We start from the raw sequence: 13,243 nt of genomic DNA on the forward strand, positions 1-13,243 counted from the left end.
GTAAATTATGTATGTGTGCAGCTGCAACATTACACTTTAGTCGATAACAGCTTCTTAGAAGTTGGTAATTGTACGATAAAATCAATCAAATACATTTTGCATTAACTAGTAAATGTTTGCGACTTTGTACTGGTTATTTGATAATAATAGATATAACACTTAATATTATGATGGTAAGAACCCCTCTATCATATTATGAAAGTAGGATTTAAATAGGTTCAGCCCTTCAGGTTATAACGTTTTTTCAGCGAATTAAAATAGTTCAGAAAATATGGCAGAATGCAGAATATATATACGGAATACCGCTTAATGATAGTTTTTAAAGAAAATGCAATCACTACGCTTAATCTGAAAAACTTTCTTTATAAAAGAGTTTAAACTTTTAATTTTTTATGATAGTAACTAACTAACTTATTTAAATATTTCACAATTTTAAAAAGAAAGGAAAAGAAAAAGTGTAATCGAGGCTTATATCGAACATAACACACGTATTCAACAGAATTTATTGGAAACTTTAATGTATAAGAGCTTTTTAACGATACCTTTCTCAACGTAACGCTTTAAAGTTTTCTTACTACATATTTTATTTACATGTTAACATGTATAATTGTATAATACTAATAAAACTAAATTGCCTTTAAATAAAAAAAAATGAAAATCTTTACTATATTTTTAAGTTTTGTTAAAATTGTTAACATATTACATACTAACTTAATTTAAAGAAAACACGGTAAACCACGAATGTAAGAGTTACCTATCTTGGATGTACGCCAAACTTGCTGTTAAAATTTAAATTGATTTTATCGCGAAAGATAGTACAGTTTGATTAAACAATTTCTATTTATAAACAAATTTTTTTTTGCTCTTTTTGTCATTTCTTAGTACTTATAAATTTATAATGCTTCAAAAATAACATGTATACTAAGTTTTTATAACCGTACAAAAAATCTATTACCAAACGTTAATTTATTTTGAAACAATGTTGGTGTTATGGCTACATATCCGATAAGGGTCCTCAGCTCACACTGATTGAAATTTTCAATTAAACCAAACCTGTATTAAAACGGAATTATCTTTTAACTTACCGAATAACCGTATACAAAACTACGCCATTACGAAAATAACGGCCTCAAAGCAACATTAGGGTTGAACATTTCCCGAATTCAGTATTCCTGATGGTTTTCCTTCCGCTCACAAATTACGACGTCCACATCAGATTGCCCGAATACTGACACCCCTATTATGTTCATGCGATTATAATCCTTATTGTGTTGGCGCACACTCCAATCTGGATCGTGTTTCCTCTGATTCCATATTGGGAATGAAAATGTTTGGAAAGTCGACTGATATCTCGGGATATGGCTATGTAGGGAATTTCAAAATCAGTACGATTCGAGGTGTGGAACGAGGAGGTTGTGTTTGTCGCTCCACGAAGTTCGCGCGCGTTTTCGAAATTTGAATTCGGTTTGTGAAATGTTGTTTGTGGTCTTGTGGATTTTAAGAGGTGGGTTATTGATGGATTATTAATAATGATAGACCGTAGTGTTATTGTAGTAATTTATGAACTGGTTGTTTATAAAATATTATTTATTGAATGTTATCATTCATGTAAACTTGAATTTTATAAAATTATATGAAACTTCTTTGTACGGAACAAAAACGTTTAAGTTATATTTTTCCATACATAATATATCATAATTATTAATTATTATTCTTCGATTAAAAATTACATACATTATAATAGCTCTTTCTATTGTTGTGTGCGTTATAATTAAGCTTAGTTATAATTTTATTTCATTACATACACTATGTAAAATGTAAATCGTGTTGGAAAATTATTTAAATTTGGAATGTGTTTCTAGAACATACAACAATAAAGTCCATCTAGTTTTTATAATTAAATTTTATAAAAAAAATATTAATTTCACAAATCCGCTGCTTTTAAATAATTTCTTTGTACTTTTGCTTTTTTATCAATAATGTTTATAGAGACGATAATGTATGGATGTAACATGTATTGTAACATTTTTACGCTTCATAATATTATGCTTGAACTTATTTTAAATTTCGAATTCACTTATAAATTCTTATCTAGTTTAAAACCATTGTTAACCTTTATTTATATCCTACTAGCTCTCCGCCCGCGGCTTCGCCCGCGTTTTCAGAGAAAAACCCGTTCCCGTAGGATTTCCGGGATAAAACCTATCCTATGTCCTTTCTCGGGTATCAAAATATCTCTATACCAAATTTCATGCAAATTGGTTCAGTAGTTAAGGCGTGATTGAGTAACAGACAGACAGACAGAGTTACTTTCGCATTTATAATATTAGTATGGATTAGACTACTTTTATGTTGATTCCCATTAGTTAGATTTTACCGAACCTTTTAAAGGTAAATATGTTAATAGACCCACAGTCCTAGTTGAAAGCTCTATGTTATATCTATTGTAAAACACTATTTAAGTAAAGTTTTTTTTCTACTCTTGTCAATGATTACATTTTATTTTAATTAATTTTACTAAAAGTTTAAAACATCTGACGATAGCGATGATTACCTACACTCATCATTGAGGTAGACTTATTTATGAAGAGCTTTTGAATTGTCATAATATTAGAAACCAATATGCTAGCTGTGCCCCGCAGTTTTATTCACGAATAAAAACGCATCAGTCCATAATATTATGTTCTATATATGCCCAACATAAGCTGGTAACACTGTAAAATTTCATCAGTTTTTTTTCATTCTCTTTCAATTTCAGTGGATTTGGCGTGATCGTAAGCATCGATGCAAACATTCGAACTTTTGCATTTATCGTATAAAATTATAAATATAGATGAAATAACAAAACAAAGGTACCATCAGAAGCAGTTTCTTCATAAAATAGCTGGCGAGAACTAGTTTTTACCGATAAGTAAAAAATATTAAAATATTCTCCTATACAAATTTGCAGAATTATTCAACACAAGTAAAAAGTAATAAACATTCGTTAAAATAATTGTAGTGCTCATTAACACTCGAACACGTGATTAAAGCAAATTAATAGGATTACAGCTATTCATTATTTGCAATGCAATTTCGTTAATTGGCGCCAACTTGTCAAGTGGTTTGATTTTTTATTCCGATTTTATAACTTTTGTGATAAAAGTTTTATACACTTTTGAGGGGAAACTTTCTTTGGTGTGAATAATATGCTAAGGGAATTTGTTGATTGCAAATGTTTAGTAGAGGCAATCACGATAGTATAGGCCTAAATGTCTATAATCGGCCGTCATTGTATTTTTTTTTCATAATCGCCATAATGGCAAACATCGACGATCATTTGTTGGGCCAACGCTGCCCATGGTTGTGAAGGCCCATCAGACTAGACTAAAACGACAGCAAACGTATTTTTCTCGGCGAAGCTACATGGCTGATGGCTGCTTCACGCAGCAGCTGCTTCCTGAGGCTGCTAGCTCTGTGTGAACCTGGCAAAAATATAAATTCATTAATTGTAAATTCAACAAAGTTAAGCTCAAGAGAACAAACATAACTATCTATAAGAATTATAAGTCCTTGCTTATGGAAATAAGATAACGAAAATTTCTCCTTCTCGAACCCTTACAATCCTATCCCATACAAAAAATAAAACTACATTTTCTTTGACTGTTTAATTTCTCATTGAAAACTCTTAATGAGATGCAATTAATTAATTGAATATGGACAGTTGACTGTTGACATGTGAAGTGTTTGGTTTATCGATAATTATTAATTTGAATTTATTAATTAGTTATTTTACATAATAGACCAATATCTAGTTTATGTGGGAAATTAAAAAAATAGGGAAACTATGAGCATATTGAATCATGATTTTGCGCTTAAAATACATTTTTTTTAAACTGCATCATATTATTCGTTGTGTAGTTTTAAAGATTCAAACATACACAGGGACTTAGGGACAGAGAAAGTGACTATGTTTTATATTATTACTGAGGAAGGTTGAAGTATCTATATCATTTTTTAGGTTTCAGACTAAGCGAGCGAAGCTACGGGCGGATAGCTACTTTTGTATATCACTACATAATAATATTATACCTAAAAAATTAAAAAATGATAAAATGATGAAACGTAAAAAATGATATACTTCAACCTTCCTCTAAAAAAACATCAAGATCGATATTACTAGAAGTTTAACTATAGTTTCAAAGATAATATGTATATTCAATATTGTATAGGGACAGAGAAAGCGACTTTGTTTTATACTACCCAGACCCAAAACAGTAAAAACTTACGAGCCATTCAGCCCACTCTTTAAACCTCGTTTAATCCCAAAATTTCACGATATATATAAGCTTTACAGATATAAATTAAACCACCATCTGGAGTCTAATTAGCAGCATAACAAGCACGATGCGACATCTACCGTCGGCAGCAGATGGAATTTACAATTTAAATTAGGGACTTAAATAACGTAGACCGTCTGGTTGATATTTGATTTAAACAGGTTAATAGTACTAGTGGGCCTACTGCTCATTTGCTATTCTATACTATAGAATTAGATGGATTAGTGCGTTGCATCAGTTTGTGAGTTTTTGCTACGGTAAAATTGTTGTTTGAATAGAGATAAGTTTAGAAGCTTTTTAAACGACGATCTTAACGTTACATGAAAATAATATATTTATTCGTTCACTCTTTATTACAATATAGATTTAGTGAAACAATTTATCAATAAAATTTTATAAAAAGACGTAATAAACAAGACTGTTCGTTATTTTTTGGTACCCCTAGGAATTTCGTGAAATTTCTGATACCCTCACTTCCTTGCGACATTCGAATACATCTACGAAGTACATAAATACTAAGAAAATTGTTTGCTTACTTGTTCCGATAACTATGATTTATTGTTCTAGTTCTTATCTCGAAAAATCAACGAAGAAAATCAATCGGAATTGTATAATCTGTTTATTTTTCGACCAATATTCAACCAAGTTATGTCAACCGATTTAGACCACGTTACAGGCTAAAAAAATTACTTTTTCACAGTATAATGGGACGTTCATAATAACACAATATATGCAACCAGGTAACAAAGATGAAAATCATCATAAATGGTACATAAAGAGAGGAAATTAGACGTCCGTTTCACTGCGTATTATAAGGGCATAATACGCATTATTGTATGCATTATGCAGCGGCAGAATAGATTTCAGTATAATTTGTATGAAAAACTCGTATGTGAGGATAAAAATGTGCTTATTTTTTGGTTTAGAATACTCATGTTTGTATATTATCTGAACGGTTTGTTATAAATTAAATAATTATTTGTATAACATGTTTTTTACTGTCGTAATTTAAAAAACTGTAAAAAAGTTCAACGAAGGTAAATAATAAATATTAAACATTAATAAATAAGTTTCTGAAAAAAAAATTAAGTTCGACGTCTCAGATTGATATGGGTGATTATACAAAAATGGGGTAACTCGATGTCATCAGCCAATTTAAACAAAGTCTTATTATATTTTATTCAAATAACAATCTATTTTAAAACAATGAAGCGTCCTTTATTTGGTCACTCAATTTCACTTCTTTATTTAAAATACAAATGAATAAAAAAAATAAATTAATACCTCAAATGTCAGTACTTTGGCATGTCACAACTCCGAAAACAAACAATCAAGTGACTATCGTTTAAACATTATCATCGATTTAAGAAAACTTACAAAAACACTACAATCTTTGATGTACATAGTATTATATACTACAAATTTCATAACGCAATGTTTTCCATTTTATTTAAAAAATAAAATTAAACTTTGTCATCGTTTTCACTAGTCAGTCCGTTGTGTGTTTTTTAAATTCGAAATTCTCGCTAAATATCACCAAGTCGAGGTCAAATCCCTGTCTAAGTATTAATGTTGGTAATGAAGTTACTTGTGCACCGCATATTTTGACGGCCGTCATAACTGTACCAGCGCTAGGGTTGTGTTTGTCCTCTAAAATCTTGCTGCGCCAGTCAACATTTCAGTCCTATGGTGAGTCGTTATTTTATTGTTAATCCGATTTTTATTTTCATTTATAAATGGTTAACTATGATTTGTAAAAATATAGTTTGTTGATATTAGAAATTAGGCAAAAAAACATAATTTGTGATTATAACCTCATATTAAGTCCCTTTTCATCAATCCGCTGGCATCAGTCCTTTGTCAGATATCGTGCCAGAGGACTGACGCGACCCCATAGTACTGATGATTCTGTCGTTTTTGAGAACTTTTATCTTGATTGCTATTGGTATAAGCATTTCTATTTTATATTTCAGTTTAAAACATCATGCGCCACGCTAAAAGAACCTGAATTTGACTAGGGAAGAAACATTTAAGAAAGAGTAGCAAAGAAAAGAGCTATTGAAACAAACTACTAATAATTTTATTAAATAAGATCTTATTTTATTTTAATTATTGATTTTGATGCTTTCAGGGCATAGCTTTTTATATTTATCAGATAAATACGTATACGTATATTACTGTGAAGTAAAATTACCTCAAAATAACATAAAAGTTAATTAATATACTTAATAACATTATAAAAATGTCAAGGGGCTCTTATGAAAACTCAGATGAGACTTTCATTCGAGACTTTGGTTTTTAATTTTACTATAATTAGTACTTTTAACATAAATATTGGTAGATTTTTAGGGCTCCGAACCTCAAAAGGAAAAAACAGAACCCTTATAGGATCACTTTGTTGTCCGTTTGTCTGTTAAGACGTTTTTTTTGGAACGCGTGGAGGTATCAATCTGAAATTTATATTGGATACTCAAGATTAAGAACCCTTGGGGCTGTAAAAAAATCAAACTTATAACGCAACGCAATCAAAAGATACCTACATCCGTTAATACTGCAAATTTCCGCAAAATTAAATATTCGCAAGGGAATAAAAAACACACAGGATGCTTGCAGTGTATACAGTCTACTATAAACTGCTATATAGTTTACTTCTACTTGGTAAATAGCAACGTCTTTATAACACAGATAAGGAAAAATTGCTAAAAGTGTAAATTTTTAGTTACAAACATAATAAAAAATAGGTTTTTTAGGACTCCAACTCGCACTTGGCCGTTTTTTTGTTTCTATTGTTTGTGAATTACTTGAAATATCAAGTAAAACTAAGTCAAAGTAGAAAAAGTTAAGTAAGAGAGTAAGAATATTCACGTAGCGTTAAATGTCAGAAGGCTGTTTTGAAACTTGAGACATTGTTTTTTCCCAGTATCACATATTATTAATTATCATTTTTAAACGTAACTAAGTGATTTTAATACTTAAAAGACATGTGCCATTATTAAAACTGAGAGATTTGTAGTAATTTTCATTCAATTTCTTTAAGAATATTACAAAATTGTGTTTTTTATCAGTACCATGTTAGCCTCGTCAGTCCCCTGGAGGCCAATTTCAGAAAATTTAAAATATCTCACAATCTACTTAAAAAACTGGCTGGCCCGATTTGGAACAATATATTCATTAGATTAGCTATCATATACACCCTAATTTGTAACAATCTGATATAAAAAATATAGTAAACAAAATATCCTCAAAAGTTACCCCATTTTTGTATAATCACCCATATACCATTTTTTCTAGAAATACAACACATATTTGTATATGAATATTAGTTTACACTTGGTTCACACAAACTTTTTGTTCGAAAAGAACGGCAAAAATTGAACGCAAAAAATCAATATCTTTCTTACCAATACCAATACAAATAATATTCGCAGAATAAAATATATTCTCAAAGTCCAGTATGCAAAGTTAAACTATATCATGCAATGAAAGCTTTGCAAAGAAAAAAGTCTTTGCAAACAAACTTGGGGGAAATTCACAACTTTGCCAATGGAGTACTGTACAAAGTTTCCATCATTATCCTTTTATTTAATATCGAATAAAGAGTTATGAAGAAAACGTATTAACTGATCGTAGTTATAGTTATTTGGTTTGGGCTCATATTTTTTATTACCAGATGTGTTTGTCTTCTTTCAAATATAGTTTAATAGTATATTACTTATTTTGCAATAAACATATAACTAACACATATTATAAAGGACAAATACAAAGTATTCCGCCACGGTTGTTTGTGTGTCTTTTAATAACGAACTAAAAAATCACTGCTTTATTCTGTTTTCACCAAGGTTATCAAGGTTTTATTACGTAATTTGTTAAGACAAAGCAAACAAAGTCACGGGTAGTAATCTAGTTTTGCATTTTGCATATTCACATTCAAATTATATTCAACGTTTTATGAGAAGTGTATTCATTACACGCAATTTATGTAATCTCTGTATAAGTTCAGACTTCAATAAAATTGCGGTTTCAACTATTTAAAAAGGCTTAAATTCATATTCTCAAACTTTAAAGTTTTGTGAAACGTTTGAAGCAGTATTTTCCTCTTATTAATTCTTCGGAATAAGTTTACAGTTGACTCGATAATGAAATCGTTAAATATTTGTTTGTTGTTTGAAAACTTACCAAGACTAGACTATACTACAGTAATAATAATATATTATATGATACTCTTTCCAAGGACTATTAATATTATTATAACATCAACGAAAGTATTTTTTAAATTTTTGCTTACCTCAAAAACGATTTAATGTGTTGATTGTAATCAAGCCTTACGTATCTAATGCGTTAGATATAGGTACTATCTTAAAGCCCGTATAATTCTATCATCATCATCTTCAGCCCATATTTGTTCCCACTGCAGGGACACAGCAAAGAGAATACAATTACTACGTGGACACAGTTGATCCACCACGCTGTGTCGAATTGACAGATGACAATGACATTAATTGCGTCAATGTCATAAAATTTGTAGTTCTTGGTGCTATCAATTTCCTTACTGTGTGCTTACAATGTTCCTATAAAAAGCAGTACTAGTGATGTTGATAATTAACAGATAATTAAAAATCTATTTAATTATTGCACATTATTTTTGAAACCACTAACTTTAGTAGGTACACAAAAACTTTAACAATGTGTAAAATTGAATAGAAAGTATACTTTGCTGAAAACGCGATAATTATCCGTTTGCACTATAAATAAACACAAACTTTTAACACACACACACAAAAACTATGCAGCAATGACAAAACCCCATAGAGAACAAAATAAACAATCCCTTGAAAGTTAAAAACAGTAAGTTTGTAAAGACCCTTTGTTAAAAAACAAACTTTTGTATTATCCCCCGTATTTGCGATGAAGTTGCCTAATTAGGAAACTTTGTATCACAATATATTCCCTCTGAATATTTTACTTTATTAACCACGGATCGATATATACAGAGTACTAGCTTTCCGCCCACGGCTTCGCCCATGTTTTCAAAGAAAAACCCGAATGGTTCCCGATACCGTGGGATTTCCAGGATAGAACCTATCCTATGTGTTTATCCAAGTTACCCTCTATATGTGTGCTTAATTTCATTGTAATCAGTTGAGTAGTATTTGCGTGACAGAGTAACAAACATACACACCTACACATACACATACTCATACATCCACCCTCATAAACTTTCACATAATATTAGTAGGATAGGATAAAATGCGAGAAACTTTCTAGTTATAAAAAGGATTATGAAGTTAGACGTAGTGTTACAAACAGTCTTTTTTACAATGTGTCTTACTACTTCATTAGTTTAATCTAAGCAGATTTATATGATAAAGGGGATAATAGCTCGGAATTAATTTATTGTACAGGCAGAGAAGCGGCTTTTTACCCGCAGTCTGTACTCGGCTCGTGCTGGTCTTAGCGAGATGATAATATATATAGCCTCTGTTGATGATCTCTCTAACACCGAAAAAATTTTCAAATCGGACCAGTAGTTCCTAAGATTAGCGCGTTCAAACAAACAAACTCTTCAGCTTTATAATATTGGTATAGATTAAACAAACTGTCCAAGGATCTTGCCCTTTCGATTAACACCTTACATTCTTGACAAAACCAACAAAATTCCAGCGATGACTGAAGAAAATTTCACCATATTACTGACAGTAATTAATTCCGCTTCCTTACAAAGTCCTACTATTATATATTTACCGGTAAAAGATTCGCTAAAGCAAAGCTTTTTCAAAGGAAAATCAACGCTTTGTCTAAAATATTTCAGACACTTAAAAAACCTTCAAAGGGAATAAGTTCAACCGCTCAGATATTTTAAATTTTTCATAAAATTTCCACGTTTCTTTGTTAATTTATTATTTGAGCGTGAATTATGGAATTGTTTGTTTGCTTTTCTAGTTTAAACTTATTATACTACCACAGTATTACCATCCTACAGTAGTGCGACGAATGTACTTGTGCAGAGAAACGGAGGGGAACTGGCAGGGGTCGGGCGACGCGGGCCGCGTAAAGCAATCACGCTGAGATTGCTTTACCTATCGCGAAAGGACGACGCAGTCGTATTTTTTGTGTAATAATTTTATTATACAAAGGTACTTACATATTCTATTATGGCGCGCACAAACTGTTCCGTTTACGGATGTAAATCTACATTGAAATCCCAGAAGGAAACAATATTTCAGAAAGATTGTATTACCTAATTGTATCTGTTGAATTAAAATCAAAGCTATGTATATGTTGTCCTCATTATTTTCTAATCAGATTGTACATCCCAATGCGAATGCATTACTTAGTTAAATGTTATAAATTATAATATACAATTAAGAATATCCAAAAATAAAGTGTCCACGTAAATAATATTTAGCAGTGCAATATCTATAATTATATATTTATGAACAAATAATTACATCAGATTTAATAATCGCAATTATTTTGAATGTACATATGAATAAATGATTTCATCATAATATTAATAATCACAATTGTTTTATTTCCCATTTGTTGCAACCCTAGCGTATTTTCGTGTGGCAGCGTAAGTACCTACGCTGGCGGCGGCATCGCGCGACATCAAAGGCGATTCCTTACTGTAGGAAATAATATTGTAATACTGTGATACTACCATTGAAGTGGCCTAAAATTTTCGTGAGAATTTTTATGAAATCTAAGTAGATGCTTAAACCTAATTCAGATTGCAAATTATAATTTGAGTAATCAACTGTGAATAATTTGAAATAGGGTTAACTACTTGAATCGTTTTTACCTTTTAAATAAACTTCATAAAAGCAGGTTAATAAATAAATAGATGAAACAGTCAATGAAGGTGTACTACAGCTGTCTACTATACTGTACATTAACTCAATTCATACACAATATATTATTATATACCTACACTCTTGTTTGTATTTCTTGGTATTCATTGATCAAAATATACCTACCTATGTATACAAATGTATAATGTTGCGTAGTTTTATATGAACACTAACTCACCGCCCGTGACTTCGCTTACGTTATTACGTGGTAAACATAATATTTACAGATATATATTTTCAATATAGTTCTTTTTTTGACAAAAAAGTAGGTAATCCTTTCTATAAGTTTAAGTAATTATCTACCTCTGATCCAAATTTCATAAAAACCAGTTCAGTGGTTTAAGCGTAAAAGCGTGACAAACAGACATTACTTTCACATTCAAAAAGCATACACAAGAAAATACAATGATAGTGTTGTTTGTGATATTTAAAAAGAAACTTCAGCATCTCATAAAAAATGAACGTAGAAAATGTTATTTTTATTATCATATAAGTAAAAATTGTAACTGTATTTTGTAAAACCTTTTAAGAGTCTACGAAGGTTGAATCTATCGTATGAGTAGTTCTTGGAAATAAATATGTATATTTTATGATTCTTATGTAGGAAAAATGTTTCCAAGTTAAAAGGGTTTTCTCAACGTCTTCTTTTATAGTTTATTTTGAAAAATATATGGAATATGCATATGCATGTATATTGTACGTGGGCATATTATCTAAAGTTACGAATATTAAGCTATTGCATAGCTTCTATCGCGGGCCTTGAGCGCGGGGACCGAATCGAGAAATTCCGTAACGAAAAAACCTCACGCTCCCCACTCCGACGGACACGGAGGTGTGGCTTGAAGGCATGCTATGCAATAGCTTTACCGCGGCAGTCCCCGAGTGCCACACGTCTTTTTATGGTTAACTAGCTTCCGCCTGCGTGGTGTTTCGATAAAAGGTAGCCTATAATTAGGGATGTAACGATACATGATTTTGCCGATACGATACCGATACCGATATTTGTAGTAATGTATCGGCGATACCGATACCGATACCGATATTGATGGCTTGGTAGAAAAATAAATAGTGAATTATGCATAAAAAGTTACCAACATTTAACAGAGACAACTGTTAATCGTATTCTTTTAAATAAAAATGCCAAATCAAAAAACAACAAAACCATTTATTTTAGTACATATTATTATTTTACGAAGTCAGTTAAACTTTAAGTAATACACATACAATCAGTACCTAATAAAAGTTTACTATAATTGGTAGAGTTTTTTCAGAAAACAAAGTGCGCACGCGCGGGCGGCCTCCCGCATCGTTCATTGGGCGCGGATTTTTGAATTATTTGATATCAAAAAAATTGGTTGTTTGTAAAGTAGGTTTACGATCGAGATGTTTACGTGATAACATAATGCAGTGGCAGCGCTCGAGATGAAACGGGAGATCGGTCCGTCTCTCTCTCGTTATACCTGCGATCGCGCTCGTGAGGTTTTGGTGTGACACAAGTTTATGAACATGTCACCCGACTAAAACGATTTTAAAAACGTTATCACGTTAAAAATTAAAAAAATTCAAAATTATTTCTTTCTTTCCTTTACATAAACAAATTTGTGATTGGAACACTCCTAGTAAGCAAATAAAATGCTTGTGTCAGGAGGTTCCGCTCTTCCTTAACACTATTACAGAAACAGAAATAAAACAATATGAATGAATACAATGCAAAAACATAAAAGAAAAGAAAGAATTTAATAAAAAATATCGGTATCGGTTGATTTATTATCGGCGATACCGATATATCGGTATCGGTATCGGTATCGTTACATCCCTACCTATAATATTGTTCTTTGTCAGGGTCTAAAGATTGTTTGTGCCAAATTTCATCAAAATGACAGATAGACAGAGTTACTTTCGCATTTATAATATTAGTAGGGAAGTAGGGATTAGATGATTGTATCGTAAATTAACTTAAAACTCGCATAGTTACGTTGTAAGATATAATAATATCTATTACATAAATTTGGTAAACTAGCTCTACAGGCAAACCTTGTTTTTGAAGTTATAGTAAAGCCCACTTACCCAACT

The 13,243-nt window shown here is 31.0% G+C and overlaps 1 protein-coding gene across 1 annotated transcript in view; it reads left to right on the forward strand.

The window, feature by feature from the left end:
• Positions 1 to 1,401: 1,401 nt before the first annotated feature.
• LOC149478495 (cell adhesion molecule Dscam2-like) overlaps positions 1,402 to 13,243 on the forward strand; it is a 77,000-nt gene continuing 65,158 nt past the window's right edge. The window contains exon 1 of the mRNA XM_089709264.1: positions 1,402 to 1,504. The gene's annotated coding sequence lies outside the window, so the exon portion shown is untranslated. The remainder of the gene's footprint in view (positions 1,505 to 13,243) is intronic.

This window comes from Colias philodice, chromosome 22, assembly GCF_061535455.1.
Source record: "Colias philodice isolate Cphi_HAF_F1 chromosome 22, ilColPhil1 Martin Lab GWU primary, whole genome shotgun sequence".
In the NCBI taxonomy this organism is placed as follows: domain Eukaryota; kingdom Metazoa; phylum Arthropoda; class Insecta; order Lepidoptera; family Pieridae; genus Colias; species Colias philodice.